Source organism: Oncorhynchus tshawytscha, linkage group LG13, assembly GCF_018296145.1.
Source record: "Oncorhynchus tshawytscha isolate Ot180627B linkage group LG13, Otsh_v2.0, whole genome shotgun sequence".
In the NCBI taxonomy this organism is placed as follows: Eukaryota; Metazoa; Chordata; class Actinopteri; order Salmoniformes; family Salmonidae; genus Oncorhynchus; species Oncorhynchus tshawytscha.
In genome coordinates, this window is record NC_056441.1 from 48,031,832 (window position 1) to 48,051,617 (window position 19,786).

The following is a 19,786-nucleotide window of genomic DNA, read 5'->3' on the forward strand; positions in this document are numbered from 1 at the left end:
CATGCGTCAGAATGGACTTTTGAATACGTCACTCCCGCAGGACCTCTGGTCGATTTTTCATATCACTTGGGCACTTACTATTTCATTTACGCTTCCCCCTCTCTGATTTTCCCTGGCTCTGGGACATTGCCCCCCCCCATCCCCATCCTCTGTCTTTTTTCTGTCTCCTTTAGTCTTTTTGTTATGTTTTCAATTACTTTTTGATGTGGGGATGAAATGTGTGCACGAGGAGAGAGAGGCTGCAGATTCTTGCGCCCTCTGACGTGGTGATGACTTGATGAGGCACATTTACAAAAGTTTACAAAAGACACTTACTCATTTCAGGGTTTTTCTTTATTTGTACTATTTTCTACATTGTAGAATAATAGTGAAGACATCAAGACTATGAAATAACACAAATGGAATCATGTAGTAACCAAAAAAGTGTTAAACAAATCAAAATATATGTTATATTTCAGATGATTCAAAGTAGCCACCCTTTGCCTTGACAGCTTTGCACACTCTTGGCATTCTCTCAACCACCATCATGAGGTAGTCACCTGGAATGCATTTCAATTAACAGGTGTGTGTTTTTAAAAGTTAATTTGTGGAGTTTCTTTCCTTCTTAATGCGTTTGTACCAATCAGTTATGTTGTGACTAGGTAGGGGTGGTATACAGAATTTTTGGTAAAAGACCAAGTCCATATTATGGCAAGAACAGCTCAAATAAGCAAAGAGAAATGACAGTCCATTATTACTTTAAGACATGAGGGTCAGTATATCCTGACATTTTCAATAACTTTGAAAGTTTTTTCAAGTGCAGTTGCAAAAACCATCAATCGGGGCAGCAGGTAGGCTTGTGGTTAGAGCATTGGGCCAGTAACCAAATGGTTGCTGGATCGAACCCCCGAGCTGACAAGGTAAAAATCTGTTGTTCTGCCCCTGAACAAGGCAGTTAACCCACTGTTTCCCGGTAGGCCGTCATTGTAAATTAGAATTTGTTCTTAACTGACTTGCCTAGTTAAATTAAGGTTAAATAAAAAATAGTACAAAAAATTGTTATGATGAAACTGGCTCTCATGAGGACCGACAGCCTCGAGTTACCAGCCTCAGAAATTGCAGCCCAAATAAATGTTTCACAGAGTTCAAGTGACAGACACATCTCAACATCAACTGTTCAGAGGAGACTGCGTGAATCAGGCCTTCATGGTCGAATTGCTGCAAAGACACCACTACTAAAGGACACCAATAAGAAGAAGAGACTGGCTTGAGCCAAGAAACACGAGCAATGGACATTAGACCAGTGGAAATCTGTCCTTTGGTCTCACAGGTACAAATTTGAGATTTTTGGTTCCGTCTTTGTGAGACGGATTATCTCCGTGTGTGTGGTTCCCACCGTGAAGCATGGAGGAGGAGGTGTGATGGTGTTTGGGTGCTTTGCTGGGGGTGCTTTGATGATTTATTTAGAATTCAAGGAACACATAATCAGCATGGCTACCACAGCATTCTGCAGCGATATGCCATCCCATCTAGTTGGCGCTTAGTGGGACTATCATTTTTTTTTCAACAGGACAATGACCCAACACCCCTCCAGGGTATGTAAAGGGCTATTTGACCAAGAAGGAGAGTGATGGAGTGATGCATCAGATGACCTGGCCTCCACAATCACCCGACCTCAACCCAATTGAGATGGTTTGGGATGAGTTGGACCGCAGAGTGAAGTAAAAGCAGCCAACAAGTGCTTAGCATGTGTGGGAACTCCTTCAAGACTGTTGGAAAAACATTCCTCATGAAGCTGGTTGAGAGAATGCATAGTGTGTGCAAAGTTGTCATCAAGGCAAAGGGTAGCTCCTTTGAAGAATCTGAAATATATTTTGTTTTGATTAACACTTTTATGGTTACTACATTATTCCATATAATATAATATTTCATCGTTTTGATGTCTTCATTATTATTCTACAATGTAGAAAATATAAAAAATAAAGAAAAACCCTGGAATTAATCACATTTTTGACTGGTACTGTAGCTCGGCTCTCTCTCTCTCACACACACACACACACACACACACACACATATGAAGTCTATACTCGGGGCCGCTCCGGCACATCACTTGGGCCCCCTGAAAAAGACCCCAGGGACGGTTCTGAAAATGTTATGTCCAACATCTCCCAGATTCTTCTGTTCTCTCTGTAATACCGGGGTCAGAGTGCCATGCAACAAAGTGAAAAGGTTTTCCTCTCCTCCTTTTTGGGTGGGAACGAACAGCAGATTCCAGGTGCCTTTTTTTCTCTCGCTTTTCCTTAGGATAAAGGGATGAATAATAGAGAGAGGTCAAAGGGGGTGATGACACTCTTGATGTAGAGCCAGTTCAGAGTCACCTCCCTTAGCCTAGCGTAGCCATGCTCCCTGCATACTAAACCACCGCCCCGCTCCTTTTAGGGAACCATATGAAACGCTAATGTTTTTGTTCTCAACGACACCCTGGACCACAAAGTTCGGTTTTCTGATTTACAGGTGATCTTGGGACGCAAACAACCTTTAGCAGCTTTGCGAATTACACCAAATTAAGCCGTGCTATTTCACATATTCCCTTATTATTATTACTATTATTATTATTATTATTTTAATGGTTTATGAGATAGGATAGTGAAGAGGAGACAGGAAAGGTAGAAGCATTTGGAGTCCGAAGGGAAGTGGGTCGGATTCGAATCCACTTACCTCTGTCCTCATGGTCCTCCCAACCAGATGAGGATGCCAGCTCACTTGAGAGAGAAGGAAGGAGGGAGAGATCTTTGAGACAGAGAGGGAGTGGGATGGAGGGAAGGAAGGAATAAGAGAAAGAGGGAGTGGGAGAAGAAAAGAGGAAGCAAGAGAGATGGAGATGGCGCAAGAGAGCAGTTGGCAACACCCTGATACCATGTAACAGAGTGTAGACTAGAGAGGGTGGTGGAGTAAAAACTTCAACAAGAGTTTGTTGACTTCATCGGTAATGCCCTCTGTCACCCGCCTCTGCCTCCTTACCCTCTGACGTGAGAAGTTATGAGTCCCGCTCCTCTGACTGAACGGGAGGAGTAGCTGAGAGAAGGACGCGCGGGTGGGAGGGCGCAGGCAGGAAGAAAGTCATTGATTTACTACTCTATCAAAGGACTGTGTGAATTATTCAAAAGAAGATTACATGCATAAACAGCAGGAATCAATATGGCTGTGTCCCAAATGGCACCTTATTCCCTTTATAGTGCACTGCTTTTGACCAGGGATTCCCTATGGGCCCTAGTCAAAAGCAGTGCAATGCAGGGCATTATAATGGGAATAGGGTCAATTGGGGATGCAGCCTCTGTGTTGGCACTTTTGCATTTAGGTAAACAGGAGGTAGCTAGCTATATATTCCTAATGTAAAGATGAGGTCTCTGGTTGGCTTGGCTGGAAAGAACTCTGCTATATGGCTGGATGGGGCTGCATTGACTTCACTGGTCTCTCTGTTTTCAAGAGGCAACGCTACGTCACGCATGTGCACGCACGAAGGCATACATATACACACATGCACACACGCATGCACGCACGATACACACCAACTGTATCTTTTATCTTAGGCTAGACCACCAGAGTGGCTGCCCATACGACGGCATTACTTTGAAGAGCTCTAACGGCTTATTGACCACAATGGGACCACAGTAGGAGCACAGTGGGACGTCAGTCCAGCCCCAGACGCCGGAGGATAATCTGGCTTTAGAGGTGTAGGGGGGGCATGTCTTTGAGCAGTCGGTCAGTCAGACGCCCTCTTGACCCTGACCCAGAGGTCAGAGGCCATGATGCACTGGACCTAACCCCCAAGAGAACAGGAATGTATTTGGGTGTGGGATGGGGTGTGTGTGTTTGGAGTTGACCATACAAAAAGTTTGTGTGTGAACAAATTACAGCAATGCTACAGTGTTTGTGTTTACTTTTTAAATCCAATAAAATCACATTTTATTTGTCACATACACATGGTTAGATGTTAATGCGAGTGTAGCGAAATGCTTGTGCTTCAAGTTCTGACAGTGCAGTAATATCTAACAATAATATCTAACAGTAATATCAAACAAGTCATCTAACAATTCCCCAACAACTACACACAAATCTAAAAGGGTGAATGAGAATATGTACATGTAAGTATATGGATGAGCGGCATAGGCAAGGTGCAATAGATGGTATAAAAAACTGTATATACATGAGTAATGTACGATATGTAAACATTATTAAAGTGCCATTATTTTAGAGTGCATTGTATAAAGTGACTAGTGATCCCTTTATTAAAGTGGACAGTGATTGGGTCTCAATGTAGGCAGCAGCCTCTGAGTTAGTGATGGCTGTTTATCAGTCTGATGGCCTTGAGATAGAAGCTGTTTTTCAGTCTCTCGGTCCTCGCTTTGATGCACCTGTACTGACCTCGCCTTCTGGATGATAGCGGTGTGAACAGGCAGTGGCTCGGATGGTTGATGTCCTTGATGATCTTTTTGGCCTTTCTGTGACATCGGGTGCTGTAGGTGTCCTGGAGGGCAGATAGTTTTCCCCCGGTGATGCGTTGTGCAGACCGCACCACCCTCTGGAGAGCCTTGCGGTTGAGGGCGGTGCAGTTGCCGTACCAGGCTGTGATACAGCCCGACAGAATGCTTTCAATTGTGCATCTGTAAAAGTGTGCTCCCTCTGCTGTTTCCTGAAGTCCACGATCATCTCCTTTGTTTTGTTGACATTGAGTTAGAGGTTGTTTTCCTAATACCAGAGCCTGGTTTTTAAGGCACTAAACATCACACACACACACACGTGTGCTCCGTTTGTATGTGTACAGCTGTATTTCACTCCCATTTCCTGAGGGATATTTGAATATGTGAATATTGAATGTGTGTGGCTTATTTATGGTGGGTGTTTATGCACATCAGTAATTTGCGCTCCAGTCGTCAGGAAACCTGGGGTGTGTGGAAGTATCTGATTACGATTCGGGACAGAGGGCCGTGAATAAAATCCTGTCCCCCTGGTGAGGGGGTGGGCGTTTGGTGTTGTACCCCCCCCCCCCCTTTAGCACCCCCTGTAAATGTACCCCCATAAACAACAATTTATCACCCTCTCAAGATGTATCACTGGTAAGAGAAGACCAGATACAGTCAGGTCCAAAATTATTGGCACCCTCGTTATAGATGACCAAAAAAGACTATATAAAATAAATCATACAAATAGTGAGCTATATTGTATGCAAATAAAAATGGGAACATTTGATTATTTTATACTAATACAATTGCTGAGAGAAAGAGATTTTGTTTAACACGTAATACAATAAGTTCTCTAAAAGGTATGTGTCAAATGCTAGAAGATAGCCATAGACATCCAGTCACTGCAGGCAGAAACATCAAAATGGTATCCACATGTTCATCTGACTCTGGGGAAGTAGATAAAGGGCCTGTTTGACAAAATCCCAAAGTATCCCTTTAAACTCTTGTTTCTTCAGCTCTTTATTTTCTTCTGGGCTATGTATGGAGGCTCCACTCTGATCAGGCCCTATGAGAGACTTTAGATGGTACACCAAACCAACCACAATCTTCTTCTAAACACTGCCAAAAACACATCCAGGTCTAGCAAGGGCTGGGGCTAGAGGACCACTATAGGAAGCCATATCTTGAATGTGTGTAGTCCTTGTTCGCTTGCTTTAGAGCAGGGATGGGCAACTCCAGTCCTCTGGGACCTGATTGGTGTCACACTTTTGACCCAGCCCCAGCTAACACACCTGACTCCAATAATCAACTAATCATGATCTTCAGTTTAGAATGACATTAGTTTAATCAGCTGTGTTTTGCTAGGGACGGGGAATAGGTGTGAGAGCACTCGGGCCCCTGAGGCCTGGAGTTTCCCATCCCTGCTTTAGAGTGAATCTGAAGAGACTCTTCACAATGAAAGAAAAGATGAAAATACGTCCTTTTTAACTTCAACAGTCATCAGTTGTTTTTTTTATGCGCGAAGTGACAGGAAGTTGTATACGGAGTCTTAATAAGCTGCAATGCACATGCATTCACTTTTTCCTTCTGTTATAAGGACTTTCCCCCCTCTGTTACAAGGACTTTTGCCCTTTGATATAAACCATTTCCCCCTCTGATCTAAGGACTTTTCCCCTTCTGGTCATAGGACTTTCCCCCTCTGTTCTAGGGAATTTAGCACTCTGTTCCAAGGACTTTTCCCCTCTGGTCTAAGCACCTTTCAATTTACAAGCGTTTTTTGGGGGGGGTCATTTGTACCCCCTTTTTGTCCCCAATTTCGTGATTACGATCTTGTGTCATCGCTACAATTCCCCAACAGGCTCGGTAGGCAAAGGTCGAGTCATGCGTCCTCCGAAGTATGACCCGCCAAGCCGCGCTTCTTAACATGTTGGAGGAAACACCGTTCAACTGACGAGCCTGAAGGCAACCGTCCCACCTGCAGGAGTCACTAGAGCGCGACAGGTTCAGTTCCAGTACCATATTTAGAATGTGCAGGGATACTGGATCGATAGAGGTAGATATGTATTGGGGAGAGGTGACTAGCCATCAGGATTCAGTGTGTTCGGAAAGTATTCAGACCCCTCCACTTTTTACACATTTTGTTACATTACAGCCTTATTCTAAAATGGATTAAATTGTTATTTTTTCCCCCTCATCCAATCTACACAGAATACCCCATCATGACAAATCAAATACAGGTGATTAGAAATTTTTGCAAATAAAAAACTGAAATATCACATTTCGGTTAGTATTTTTAAAGCACTACTTAAAAAAAAAAAGTATAATTGTTTTTTATTTTACCGCTTTTTCTCCCCAATTTTGTGATATCCAATTGGTAGTTAAAGTCTTGTCCCATAGTTGGAACTCCCCTACGGACTCGGGAGAGGTGAAGGTCGAGAGCCATGCGTCCTCCGAAACACAACCCTGCCAAGCCACAGTGCTTCTTGACACCCTGCTCGGTTAACTTGGAAGCCAGCCGCACCAATGTGTCGGAGCAAAAACGGTCTGGCGACCAAAGTCAGCTTGCAGGCACCCGGCCCACCACAAGAGGACGCTAGAGCGCGATGGGACAAGGATATCCCGGCCAGCCAAACCCTCCCTTAACCCGGACGACGCTAGGCTAATCGTGCGCCGCCTCATGTGACACAGCCTGGGATTGTACCTGGGTCTGTAGTGACGCCTTAAGCACTGCAATGCAGTGCCTTAGACCGCTGCGCCACTCGGGAGACCATCAGTACTTTGTTGAAGCGCCCTTGGCAGAGATTACAGCCTTGTCTTCTTGGTTATGACGCTACAAGCTTGGCACACCTGTATTTGGGGTGCTTCTCCCATTATTCTCTCTGCAGATCCTCTCTAACTCGGTCAGGATGGATGGGGATCGTCATTGCACACCTATTTTCATGTCTCTCCAGAGATGTTAGATCGAGTTCAAGTCCAGGCTCTGGCTGGGCCACTCAAGGACATTCAGAGATTTGTCCCGAAGCAACTCCGGCATTGTCTTGGTTGTTGTCCTTTTAGAAGTTGAACCTTTCCCCCAGTCTGTGGTCCTGAGCGCTCTGGAGCAGGCTTCCATCAAAGATCTTCTGTACTTTGCTCCGTTCATCTTTCCCTCTCCTGACTAGTGTCCCAGTCCCTGCCATTGAAAAACATCCCGACAGCATGATGCTGCCAACACCATGCTTCAACATAAGGATGGAATTGGCCAGGTGATGAGCAGTGCCTGGTGTCCACCAGACATGACGTATGGCATTCAGGCCAAAGAGTTCAATCTTCGTTTCATCAGACCAGAGAATCATGTTAAGAGTCCTTTAGGTGCCTTTTGGCAAACTCCCAGCGGTCTGTCATGTGCCTTTTACTGAGGAGTGGCTTCTGTCTGGGCACTCTACCATAAAGGCCTGATTGGTGGAGTGCTGCAGAGATGGTTATCCCACTGGAAGGTTCTCCCATCTCCACAGAGAAACTCTGGAGCTCTTTCAGACTGACCTTCGGGTTCTTGTTCAATTCTGATTTTTGGCTAAGCGGCCAGCTCTAGGAAGTCTTGGTGGAGCAAAACTTCTTAAATTTAAGAATGATGGGGGCCGCCGTGTTTTTGGGGACGTTCAATTCTGCAGAAATGTTTTGGTACCCTTTCCCAGATCTGTGCCTTTGACCTCATTGCTTGGTTTTTGCTGTGACATACACTGTCAACTGTGGGACTTTATATCGACAGGTGTGTGCCTTTCCAAATCATGTCCAATCAGTTTAATTTACCACAGATAGACTCCAATCAAGTTGTAGAAACATCTGAAGGATGATCAATGGAAACAGGATGCACCTGAGCTCAATTTCGAGTGTCATACCAAAGGGTCTGAATACTTATGTAAAGAAGGTATGTGTTGTTTTTTTTGCCCCCCCAAAAATCTAAAAACCTGTTTTCGCTTTGTCAGTATGGGGTATTGTGTGTCGATTGATTAGGAAAATGTTTTATTTAATCCATTTTAGAATAAGGCTTTAACGTAACAAAATGTGGAAAAAGTGAAGTGGTCTCAATACTTTCCGAATGCACTTTACTGTATATGATAAACAGAGTAGCAGCAGTGTACATTGTTTTTGAGTGGGTGTGTGTGGAGTTGGTATAGATGTATGTGCATATTATGTGTGTGTAAGCAAATAATGTTTGTATGTGTGTTGTTTAATGTGTTGGTAGTGTGTAGGGCCCTGTGTGCATAGAGACAGTGCCAAAATAAGAGTAAAATACAAATGTCAACTCAGATAGTCAGAGTAGCCATTTTGTTAGCTATATAGTTAGCTACAGTGCCTTGCGAAAGTATTCGGCCCCCTTGAACTTTGCGACCTTTTGCCACATTTCAGGCTTCAAACATAAAGATATAAAACTGTATTTTTTTGTGAAGAATAAACAACAAGTGGGACACAATCATGAAGTGGAACGACATTTATTGGATATTTCAAACATTTTTAACAAATCAAAAACTGAAAAATTGGGCGTGCAAAATTATTCAGCCCCCTTAAGTTAATACTTTGTAGCGCCACCTTTTGCTGCGATTACAGCTGTAAGTCGCTTGGGGTATGTCTCTATCAGTTTTGCACATCGAGAGACTGAATTTTTTTCCCATTCCTCCATGCAAAACAGCTCGAGCTCAGTGAGGTTGGATGGAGAGCATTTGTGAACAGCGGTTTTCAGTTCTTTCCACAGATTCTCGATTGGATTCAGGTCTGGACTTTGACTTGGCCATTCTAACACCTGGATATGTTTATTTTTGAACCATTCCATTGTAGATTTTGCTTTATGTTTTGGATCATTGTCTTGTTGGAAGACAAATCTCCGTCCCAGTCTCAGGTCTTTTGCAGACTCCATCAGGTTTTCTTCCAGAATGGTCCTGTATTTGGCTCCATCCATCTTCCCATCAATTTTAACCAGTTTCCCTGTCCCTGCTGAAGAAAAGCAGGCCCAAACCATGATGCTGCCACCACCATGTTTGACAGTGGGGATGGTGTGTTCAGGGTGATGAGCTGTGTTGCTTTTACGCCAAACATAACGTTTTGCATTGTTGCCAAAAAGTTCAATTTTGGTTTCATCTGACCAGAGCACCTTCTTCCACATGTTTGGTGTGTCTCCCAGGTGGCTTGTGGCAAACTTTAAACAACACTTTTATGGATATCTTTAAGAAATGGCTTTCTTCTTGCCACTCTTCCATAAAGGCCAGATTTGTGCAATATACGACTGATTGTTGTCCTATGGACAGAGTCTCCCACCTCAGCTGTAGATCTCTGCAGTTCATCCAGAGTGATCATGGGCCTCTTGGCTGCATCTCTGATCAGTCTTCTCCTTGTATGCGCTGAAATTTTAGAGGGACGGCCAGGTCTTGGTAGATTTGCAAGTGGTCTGATACTCCTTCCATTTCAATATTATCGCTTGCACAGTGCTCCTTGGGATGTTTAAAGCTTGGGAAATCTTTTTGTATCCAAATCCGGCTTTAAACTTCTTCACAACAGTATCTCGGACCTGCCTGGTGTGTTCCTTGTTCTTCATGATGCTCTCTGCACTTTTAACGGACCTCTGAGACTATCACAGTGCAGGTGCATTTATACGGAGACTTGATTACACACAGGTGGATTGTATTTATCATCATTAGTCATTTAGGTCAACATTGGATCATTCAGAGATCCTCACTGAACTTCTGGAGAGAGTTTGCTGCACTGAAAGTAAAGGGGCTGAATAATTATGCACGCCCAATTTTTCAGTTTTTGATTTGTTAAAAATGTTTGAAATATCCAATAAATGTCATTCCACTTCATGATTGTGTCCCACTTGTTGTTGATTCTTCACAAAAAAATACAGTTTTATATCTTTATGTTTGAAGCCTGAAATGTGGCAAAAGGTCGCAAAGTTCAAGGGGGCCGAATACTTTCGCAAGGCACTGTATTTAGCAGTCTTATGGGGATAGAAACTGTTCAGGAGCCTGTTGGTGTCAGACCTGATGCACCTGTACCGCTTGCCGTACAGAAGCAGAGGGCACAGTCTATGGCTTGCTTGAGTGGTTGGAGTCTTTAATGATTTTCCTGGCGTTCCTTTCAAACTGCCTGATATAGATGTCCTGGGTGGCAGGTAGCTCGGCCCCAGTGATGTACTGGGGCTGTCCGCACCACCCTCTATTGCCATACTATGCAGTGATGCAGCCAGTCTATATGCTCTCAGTGGTACAGCTGTAGAAGTTTTTCAGGATTTGAGGGCCCATGCCAAACCTTTTCAACCTCCTGAGTCCACGATCAGGTCCTTGGTTGTACTTTTCCCTCTGGTCTAATGAAATCCCAATGGCCCAGGGCAATGAAAGGGACATATTTTCTTTCTTCTGTTCTTTTTTTTTGCCTATAACCCCACACTAGTATTGCATTTATCTAAGTTCAATAGTAAAGCTTTTTTGGGCGACCTGACCAAATCGACATAGATGTGTCATTCTTATTGAAAGCAAGTCTAAGAACCGGTAGATCTGTTCTATGTGCGCTATTTCTATGCTTCCCATTCTTAAATGGGAAAATACAATATTTTAGGTTATTGAAAATATATTTCACAGCGGTTTAGATGGTACAATGATTCTCTACACTATTACATTGCTTGTTTAGTCACATAAACATAACATAACATTTTATTTATGTCTGTTTCCGTCAAAGCACCCACTGTTGTTGTTTATCAATACACACCACTCGGCCCAAATCAGAATTAATTTCCAGTTTTTAATATTATTTAGTGAAGACAAAATATATTTGTTCAAATTACCATGCGCCTTGATTCCTTTGCGATGAAGAGATGCTCAGTGTTTGACAGCGCCGTGCTTATTACGCCACCAGTCGCAGCCGGTGCAATAATTAGGTTCGCAATTAGCGCTGTGGTATGGGGTTTGTCTTATTTGCTTGGTAGAGTTTGTGTTGTTATTTCGTCTGAGGGAATGTGATCAGTAGGAATGAGGAGAGAAGAACGCCACTGTTAATTTCTCCTAGTGCTCTGCCTTCATTTCTGTTTTTACACTTGCGTGTGTGTGTATGTGCGCTCGCAAGCACACACACACACCTACTGTACATACCACCAACCAAATCCAAACATACCACCCACACCCACACAGAGGCTTGAGTCCCAGGTGACAGGCACACACACACTGCGTGGCTCTGTGTACTAGTCCTGGGAGAGAGCAGACTGGTGCTAATCAGTCCAGATGCACAGCTGCTTAAAGAGGAGAAGTGGATAAAAGAGTCAGATCAATCAATACATAAAACATCAGATTCATCAGGATTACTGCCTCAATCAACACTTAGTTCTGTTAGCTCAGTTAATCACAGGCCGGGGAGGGGGTGTTGAGGATTTGGAGTAGGTTTGGGTAAATGTTTGTCTGTGTAGGTGCATGTGTGTGCGCGAGAGCTTGTTTGTATGTGTGTGTACATGTTCGTGTGGGGTGTAGGATCAAGTCATATGTGGTTTTAGGTAGAATCCGTGGTTGGTGTACAGTAGGACTGTACTGTGCTCAAGCAGATGTGCCTGTACAGGGGTACATGGGGCTAGGTGTGCACAGGGGTACATGGGGCTAGGTGTGCACAGGGGTACATGGGGCTAGGTGTGCACAGGGGTACATGGGGCTAGGTGTGCACAGGGGTACATGGGGCTAGGTGTGCACAGGGGTACATGGGGCTAGGTGTGCACAGGGGTACATGGGGCTAGGTGTGTACAGGGGTACATGGGGCTAGCTCGGGTTCTAGAGGCCCGGGGTTAGGACTTCACTTTAGGCTTTAGGAATCCCTCTCTTTGGATGTTGTGTCATGGTCCCCTGGAGGTTTTGTCTAGTTCACGTTTTTTTCTCCCCCTTCCCGGGTACATCCTTCAGGACACTTTTAGGATGTTCTTGGGAAGTTGTGGCATGGTCCTCTGGAGGTTTTTGTCATCTGATGGTCACAAAAATCCCCCCCCCCCAAAAAAAGTTTTTTAAACCCAGGGCACTTGCACCCTAGTTTCATTACACATCACCGCTTGTTACTGTTGCCAAGCCCATCAAGGCGCTGATTGGTGAACCACTGATCCATTCACAGCTCTTTGCCTGTTGGTAATGTTAGGGACACACAAACAGCGCTTTTAACATAGTGTTTTCAACATGCATATTTGACACACTTTGATGTACAGTATATGATTACATTGAGTATGTTTATTTAATTTATTCATGTATTAACTGTGTTAATTATTATTCAACATGTCCTCACCTAGGATTTGTACTCACAACCTCTTGCTTCACGGCATTCCAACCTTCCTGCTCCGCCTCCATGTCTGTGTCAATGACAGATTTCAGCTGCATTCCTACACTTTGTACTTCAAAGTCCATTTCAGTTGTGCTGTTGTTCAGTTCCAGTGAATGCAAATGAGGTAAGTTAAGGAAATAAATAGGCCATGGTGGTAAAGTAATTACAATATAGCAATTAAACACTGGAATGGTAGATCGGCAGAAGATGAATGTGCAGGTAGAGATACTGTGTTGCAAAGGAGCAAAATAAATAAATAAATAAATACCAGTATGGGGATGATGTAGGTAGATAGATGGGCTGTTCACAGATAGGCTATGTACAGGTGCAGTGATCTGTAAACTGCTCTGACAGCTGGTGCTTAAAGCTAGTGAGGGAGATGTGAGTCTCCAGCTTCAGAGATTTTTTGCAATTCGTTCCAGTCATGGGCAGCAGAGAACTGGAAGGAAAGACGACCAAAGGAGGAATTGGCTTTGGGGGTGACCAGTGAGATATACCTGCTGGAGCGCGTGCTACGAGTGGGTGCTGCTATGGTGACCAGTGAGCTGAGATAAGACAGGGCTTTACCTAGCAGAGACTTGTAGATAACCTGTAGCCAGTGGGTTTGGCGATGAGTATGAAGTAATCATATTGTCATTGATGAAAGATTTTTTAAACAATTTTAACTAAACACTGTATTGTACCACTTACATTAAAACCCCAATACCATTTCATTACTTCACTCAAAATGGTTTGGGACACCTGGGCGTCCTGATGACTGGTAAAATGAATATCCTGAATATCCTGAGAACGTATTAGAAAACGTCCTGACGTTGTCCTCATTGATGTCCTGCACCGCCCTCAACCGTAAGGCTCTCCAGAGGGTAGTGAGGTCTGCACAACGCATCACCGGGGGCAAACTACCTGCCCTCCAGGACACCTACACCACCCGATGCTACAGGAAGGCCATAAAGATCATCAAGGACATCAACCACCCGAGCCACTGCCTGTTCACCCCGCTGCCATCCAGAAGGCGAGGTCAGTACAGGTGCATCAAAGCTGGGACCGAGAGACTGAAAAACAGCTTCTATCTCAAGGCCATCAGACTGTTAAACAGCCACCACTAACATTGAGTGGCTACTGCCAACACACTGTCAATGACACTGACTCTACTCCAGCCACTTTAATCATGGGAATTGATGGGAAATGATGTAAATATATCACTAGCCACTTTAAACAATGCTACCTTATATAATGTTACTTACCCTACATTGTTCATCTCATATGCATACGTTGATACTGTACTCTATATCATCGACTGCATCCTTATGTAATACATGTATCACTAGCCACTTTAACTATGCCACTTGGTTTACATACTTATCTCATATGTATATACTGTACTGATATCATCTACTGTATCTTGCCTATGCTGCTCTGTACCATCACTCATTCATATATCCTTATGTACATATTCTTTATCCCCTTACACTGTGTATGACAGTAGTTTTTTTTTTTGGAATTGTTAGTTAGATTACTTGCTCGTTATTACTGCATTGTCGGAACTAGAAGCACAAGCATTTCGCTACACTCACATTAACATCTGCTAACCATGTGTATGTGACAAATAAAATTTGATTTGATTTGATTTGTCCTGGTAACTTACAGGGAAGTAGACAAAGGTCCCCCAGAGAACTGCCCTTGGGACCATCACGCAAAATTTCTAAGGAATAGTCAAATGAAAGTCCTGAGATTTTTCTCAAAAGGTCCTGACATGATCCTCAGTGATGTCCTGGGAACCTACAGGGAACTAGAAAGAAGGTCCCAGAAACTTCCCCTTGTGGTCATTGAATGTCCTATGGATAACGTCCTATCAGAACCAAATCGGAACCTTTTTGTAACGTTCCTCAATGGACATCATAGTACCTTATTCCGTGACCAAAACCGGGACCTGTACTGAACATCCTCTTATGGTCCCGAGGTTAACGTCATGTTTTAATGTTCTTAGAACATTCTCATAACGTCAGTGAGAACATCTTGCCGAAACCCTCAAAGGAACCTAATGGCAATGTCACCTAATGTCCTTAGGACATCCCCTGTTTTCTGGGTAGTGATCCTTTGTTTTGGCTTTGTAACACATTTTATGATGCAAAATGACTCCAGTAACAACATTGTATTGCAATTTCTCATTCCACTTTCACATGTAATTGAAAGCTATTGGGTATGTTATAAATATGAGTACAATATTATTTCTAGAGTAATTACAGTGTTGCTACACAGGTGTAAGAGCAACTTAATGTCTAGTGTTCCTGAGTATGTCATGATATTTATTTTCCTGTTGGGTAAAACGATAGCAGCATGTACGGGATGAGGGGAGAGGAGGATAGAGAGGAGTAGGCAACGGGATAGTGGCCTGACAGACCCAGGCCTTTTATCAAGTTAGGTTTGCTCACCTCCCGCGTCCTCTCCTCCGTCCTCTCTCGCCACCTTTTGAAAAAGTTCTCAGTTAATCGAGGAGAGTCGGCAAGGAGGGTGAACGTGGATGGAAATGCGCTTGCTTGAAATGAGGCGGTCCTCCTCCACTCGTGCCGAGTAAAACGTCATTTGAATAATGAATGTGTGAAGTGCTCAAAACGAATTAAGTTAGTTGTGCAAGACATTTTATAGGTAAAACTAGTATATTGTTTTTAAACATATATGCCCCCCCGTGTTTTATCAGAACTCTTCCGCGGTAGGATGCACTTGTGCCTCCTCGCGAAAAGGAGGCTATCGCGGAGGGGAGAACATCTTCAGTTTGCCTACTAACGAATTGACACACTCCTTGACCACTTACCGGCTTCCTGGTCACAGAGGAGAGAGTACGGAGGACAGACTTTTGCCGAAATGAAAATCCCCTATCCACACTGTCATATATCCAATGGGCAGTCCCCCCCCCCCTCTCTCCCATTCCCTCTCTTTTTTTTGCAGGTAATTTGATTGTGGTGGATAAAGAGGCTGGAAACAGCTCGGGGGAGAAAGAGAGAGAGAGCGAGCGAGCAAGCGACTCGTCAGATAAGAGGGGGAGAGAAATGGCACGATAATCTGCAAACAGATTTCCATGCTTATTACACTAATGATTGCATCATATTTGATATGTCTGGGGAGAGAGGGAGGGGGGGATCCTCTCATCTCCACTGCGCTGCAAAATGATGGAGTAATTTCACTGACCCCTGATCGGGGGCCTGCCCACACGTAATTGCATGTCATTCTGACTGGGGAAATGGCTGCCATGAAACCAAAGTATTCACCCACCCCACCTCCCTCCCCTCTGCCCCCTTTTCTATTCACCCACCCCACCTCCCTCCCCTCTGCCCCCTTTTTCTATTTGTCTGTCTTCCACTCGCTCCGGCGTGCCGCTAGCTCGAGGACACCGCCGTGACAAAAAAAAAAGCTAACAAAAGAAATATTGCATTAATTTCCAAATGATGATATTACATTTAGCGGGGAGGCATCATATATCAAGACGTGAGAACTACTCTCTTACTGTACGCGCTTCATCTTAATGGTATCGGTGGATGTCAAGGGCATGGAGGAAATTAAATCGGAAAGTGCAGATAGACCAAAGAAGATATTATCTCTTGATGATTGCAGTTTTGATAGGTATTCCAGTGAATTTCATTTTCTCTGGATGGGGAGAAGATGAGTTAGCCCGCACATTTGCCCATTTTTCTTCTACATGATTTATTTGAGTTGAGTATAAAACTTTCCCCCACCTCCTTTATCGGAGGGGACACACACACACACGCACACACACACACACACATACAAACACAAACAAACAAACAAAAAAAGCTCTCAGGGTGGTAAATTAATGTTGTTGTGTTCCATCTTGGCCCAAGAACTGTGTGTGTGCGCCTGCGTCCATGGCCGAGGGGGTGTCGAGGGGGTGTCGGCATCAGTGGGAAGGATTCCAGGGAGATGGAGGGTGTCATTACTCAGGCTTGTTTACATTCTAAATACGTAATGAAATCTTGTTCCTAATAATGAAAGGAATAAAAGTTTTGGAAATTGTAAAAGTGGTGAAGTTTGAGAAATGAGCCGGGGTCTGTGAAATAACATTTGGGGGCAGGAAACGACATTATTATGCAGTGCTCATGCCTGCTAGAGACATGAAGATGAACAGCTCCCGGCCCATAAAATGCTGTTAGCGCCAGCCTGAAGTATGGCACATTGTAAAAGAGACTCCGGTTCCATATTGCGATTATATATAAAAGTATATCCATATACAACATTATTTTTTATATAAGATGAGAGACTCGGCGGGGGTGCAGAGGGGTGCGGAGGCTCGACCGCTGATAGGCAGGGGTTTGTTTTCATATTTATAAAGTATATAAACATATTGCCAAGGAACCCCATCTCTGCCCTGATCTTATAGACCTCAATATTAAAAACAGGAATATTACATTTTCAAGGGGTGCTGTTTTAGTTTTTTCTTGTTCTTCTTTTGGGCACAGGGCGGCTGGCCTGGTTTCAGAGGAACAAATGAAAACATAAAGATTTTTAAAAAATGACAACTTAAAAAAATCGAACGAGATGAATAAATAAACAAACAAATAAAAATCAATCAATGGGTCATTGTGGTTAGAGGGGATTTGGCATCGGTTCTTTACGAATACAACCATTTGTCCTTTGTCCTATATAGACTGAGTCATTGTGTTATCATTTAGATGGTTCCTGACACCCAAATGGTACCATGCTCCTTATATAGTGCCCTACTCTCGATTAGAGACATACGGCCCTGGTCAAGAGTAGTGCACTAGGGAATAGGGTGCTATTTGGGATGCAAACCTGTGGATCTCCTTCATTTGTTCCCTGTTTTGTTTGTCTCAATTGTCTCTGTTCTTGTTGTGCAGCAGCATATTTGTCACTCAATCAGAGCTATTCATTGTGTTCACGCTGAGTGTATCAAATGTGATCCTCTTTGTTAGTTGGAGCTAGTTTATAAGTATTTAAATATTGGGAGTGGGTTTGATGTTTTGGGAGTATATCTTTTATGTTCTTCTTTTTGTATGTGAATGGGTGTCTTAGTTAATCAACTGTTACATCCTACCTGTAGACTACGTGAATTTGTGGTTATGTGTCAAACATGCTCACAATATTTAAATACTTAAAAACCAGGCAAAAATAATACATTGATACAGGCATCAGGAATACAACAATAGGTCTGATTGATTCACAAATAGGCAACTGCACAACAGAAGAGAAGGAAGAAAATGGAGAGAAACAAAACAGGAGATAAATGCAGGACGCCCGAGTGTGTATATAATGTGCAGGTAGGTTCTAGTGATTGTGTACGCGTGGGCTTGTTGTGTGTGTTATGGACACATGTAGTCCGGTATTAGATTATGTGTCATCATCAGGTGGTTTGGAGGTGCTAGTGTGGTTGAGATAAAGTGGTCTCTTCTTTTCTTCTCTTCCCCTCCCTCTCTTCTCGGGCCTGTCGGAGGGAAGGTGGGGTGTGCTAGGTTATGACTTCTGCTGACTCCAGTACTCAACTAATCAAGACCAGCCCCCCCCGCCCTCTCTCCCTCTCTCACTCCACTCTTTCCCCTGCCAAGTGGAATGGCTGGAATTAAATATAGTCTAATAAAAAGGACTGACAGAGGGAGACAGAGGAGGTGGTGTGGCAGACTGGACTGGCGGTGGAGGTGTCCCTCTGTTACAGGAGGGGGAGGGAGGGGGAGAACGAGAGAGGGAGCGCGCGAGAGAGAGTCTCACCTTGATGGCTGAGTGGATAGGGAAGAAAGGCAAGACAGTTTGTGGTAACCCAGCTGTTTAAGTACAGTGGAACCACTGAAATAGTCCCAAAAGTCTAAAAACAGACTGGCCAAAGATAGAGAAAGATGGTCCTGATGTATACACTGAGTGATCAAAACATTATGAACACCTGCTCTAACCTAGACTGACCTGGTGAGTCCAGGTGAAAGCTATGATCCCTTATTGATGTCACTTGTTGAATCCACTTTAATAAATGTAGATGAAGGGGAGGAGACAGGTTAAAGAAGGATTTTTAAGCCTTGAGACAATTGAGACATGGATTGTGTGTGTGTGTGCGCCATTGAGGGTGAAAGGGGGAGACGAAAGATTGAAGTGCCTTTGAACGGGGTGTGGTAGTAGGTGCCAGGTGCACCGTTTTGAGTGTGCCACGAATTCCAACGCTACAGGGTTTTTCACGCTCAACATTTTCCCGTCTGTATCAAGAATGGTCCACCACCCAAAGGACATCTAGCCAACTTGGCACAACTGTGGGAAGCATTGGAGTCAACATGGACCAGCATCCCTGTGGAATTCTTTCGACACCTTGTAGAGTCCATGGCATATGGTTTAAATATTTTGAATGCTCATCAAACCATTCAGTGACCACTCATGCCCTGTGGATGGGGGCATTGTCATCCTATGGTGACATAGCTATGGTAGCTAAAATAATGGCCTGCCCTGCATTTTTATACATGACCCTAAGCATGATGGGATGCTAATTTGCTTAATTAACTCAGGAACCACACCTGTGTTGAAGCACCTGCTTTCATTATACTGGTACTCAAGTGTTTCCATTATTTAGGCAGCTACCTGTACATACAGTAAAATATACAAGTGGAAGAATAATATTATAGTATAATAATATTCGTATTTGGATTATGTCTTTCGAGTAAACTGTGTGAACTGAAGACCTAACAATCTAGTGACCTTAAAAGCTTGAGGTGTTCGCACAAGACACATGGGGCGGCAGGTAGCCTAGTGGTTAAGAGCATTGGGCCAGTAACCGAAAGGTCACTGGTTCAAATCCCCAAGCCAACTAAGTGAACAATCTGTTGATGTGCCCTTGACCAAGGCACTTAACCACTCTGGGTAAGAGCGTCTGCTAACTGACTAAAATGTAAATGTAAGGTCATGCCATGAGTCCCAAATGGCACCCATGATCAAAAGTAGTGCACTACATAGGAAATAGGGTGCCAGTTGAGATTCTACCTGGTAGTTTTTGGCCGTCTGGTCGATTTGCCATGAGACTGAAT

At 43.8% G+C, this 19,786-nt stretch overlaps 1 long non-coding RNA gene across 3 annotated transcripts in view; it reads left to right on the top strand.

The window, feature by feature from the left end:
* The window catches only part of LOC112265051, a 181,641-nt gene that overhangs the window by 81,167 nt on the left and 80,688 nt on the right, over positions 1 to 19,786 (top strand). The window lies entirely within an intron of this gene.